This window comes from Notothenia coriiceps, unplaced genomic scaffold (assembly GCF_000735185.1).
Source record: "Notothenia coriiceps isolate Sejong01 unplaced genomic scaffold, NC01 NC01_scaffold00018444, whole genome shotgun sequence".
Lineage (NCBI taxonomy): Eukaryota > Metazoa > Chordata > Actinopteri > Perciformes > Nototheniidae > Notothenia > Notothenia coriiceps.
The window spans coordinates 1,814-4,137 of record NW_011351145.1 but is presented as its reverse complement, the minus strand read 5'-3'; the positions used below and the strand labels follow the sequence as shown (position 1 = coordinate 4,137).

At 38.2% G+C, this 2,324-nt stretch overlaps 1 long non-coding RNA gene across 1 annotated transcript; it reads right to left on the bottom strand.

The window, feature by feature from the left end:
• Positions 1 to 851: 851 nt before the first annotated feature.
• Positions 852 to 2,107, bottom strand: LOC104951052 (uncharacterized). Its single transcript, XR_798982.1, has 2 exons — positions 2,023 to 2,107; positions 852 to 1,543 (listed from the first exon to the last, which is right to left on the bottom strand). It is a non-coding gene; the product is annotated as an uncharacterized lncRNA (long non-coding RNA).
• Positions 2,108 to 2,324: the final 217 nt, after the last annotated feature.

Below are 2,324 nucleotides of genomic sequence, written 5' to 3'. Positions count from 1 at the left end.
TTCTACTTTTACTCAAGTACAAGATCTGAGTACTTCTACTTTTACTCAAGAACAAGATCTGAGTACTTCTACTTTTACTCAAGTACAAGATCTGAGTACTTCTACTTTTACTCAAGTACAAGATCTGAGTACTTCTACTTTTACTCAAGTACAAGATCTGAGTACTTCTACTTTTACTCAAGTACAAGATCTGAGTACTTCTACTTTTACTCAAGTACAAGATCTGAGTACTTCTACTTTTACTCAAGTACAAGATCTGAGTGCTTCTACTTCTACTCAAGTACAAGATCTGAGTACTTCTACTTTTACTCAAGAACAAGATCTGAGTACTTCTACTTTTACTCAAGTACAAGATCTGAGTACTTCTACTTTTACTCAAGTACAAGATCTGAGTACTTCTACTTTTACTCAAGTACAAGATCTGAGTACTTCTACTTTTACTCAAGTACAAGATCTGAGTACTTCTACTTTTGTGTGTAGTATTCATCCACAGAGCCTTTTCTATAAACTAAGTGCAGTTGTGCTTCATTCGTCTAAAACATGTTTTGCAATTGATGATAAACTGTGCTTGCATTATGGAAGCAAACGTGGCAATGTGATTAATTTGCGTTAATATTTCTCTCAGGTTTCCATATTATTTGGAAGCGTTAAAGCTTCAAAGGAGGTACGTCACCGTCTAGTATCTGCACTTCAACACCCTCTTTACCATCAGATTAGAAAGGGCATGTTTCAAGTCAAGCACAATTTGTATTTTTGGAAAGAGGATCAGACTGGTGTTGGAAAATGCCTCCAGAGCGTTGTTTATATCCAAATATCTTGTTATAAATAAGACGAGTTCATTAAAGAAGCTCCAGGCGTGACTCTTCTTTAATGCGGTGCAATGAAAGAGACACTTCTCTAAACTATTATTAAAACATAAATGTGACAATTTGGTGAAAATCAAGACATAAAACTGGCATTTTTCACAAGTTCTCAGATCCAATGTTATCACCACGAGTCTTTTTGGGTTAAACTTTCATTACAATTACAAAAGTACTTTGAAACACATCCATAGAGTCCTTATAAGGCCTTGCAGTACATTGTGTCATCGGATTACTTTATGCAGATACATGTTTACAATCTGGAGTTTTCACAATCACTAATAACCGGCATCTAGAACAGAAACATATGTATTCACCAGTTCCTCCCAGTCTCATGGTGGTTATTGGCCCACTGGTTCCATGTGTCCTCGTGCACTTGAGTCCTTTACAATCCACGTGCCAGGAAGCCCTTTCTTTGCATCTTGTTTCCTCCGAGTCCTCCTCACGGTAAAACCAATTAACGCTCCACGCACACGCAATATTCAACGTAATATGTTTTAAAAAGGTAATTTAAAAAAAAGGGAAAATGGCTTAAATTGCTTTGAGTGTCTTCCATGCATGTTGGTGACTGATAGCGAGGTGCAGGAATGAGTCCTAAAACATCGGAATTAGTCAGTTTTTCTGCATTTTGGTTCGCTTACCACAAAGTCAATGGGTTTCTGGATGTGTTTTTGGTTAGAAGCCTCAAATAATGTCTTAAAACCGGGACGACGAAGAAATACCACATCCTGCACCTCTCTATTAAGGGTGATGAATACAAAATCTGAAGTGAGAATGAAAAATGTTCTGTTGCATCTCCTTCCCGTTAGGAAAGTTATTCTTTACACATTAAAAGAGTTTCGTCGTTCATCCCAACCCCCGTTTTAAAGTCTTTTTTTCACTCCGTGTCCCTGAGAACGCAGTCTGTCTCTTTGCTTCTGGTTTCCTCCGAGTCCTCCTCACGGTGAAACTAATTAACGCTCCACGAACAGAGATATTTTACATATTATTCAACGGTACAAGTAAAATGGCTTGAATTGCTTTGAGTTTCTTCCATGCATGTTGGTGACTGATAGCGAGGTGCAGGAAGGAGTCCGAAAACATCGGAATTATTCAGTTTTCTCCATTTTGGTTCGCTTACCACAAAGTCAATGGGTTTCTGGATGTGTTTTTGGTTAGAAGCCTCAAATAACGTCTTAAAAAACTGAGTGTCTAAATGAGACGACGAAGAAATACCACATCCTGCACCTCTCTATTAAGGGTGATGAATACAAAATCTGAAGTGAGAATGAAAAACGTTCTGTTGCATCTCCTTCCCGTTACGACAGTTATTTTAAACATTAAAAGCGTTTCATCGCTCATCCCAACCCCCGTTTTAAAATATTAGTCTTTTTTTTCAATCCGTGTCCCCGATTCTTCCACCTCTTACTCTTCATCTTCTTCCTCCTCAGGACACTTATTTGTGAGACGGGGAGAGTTCCTCCG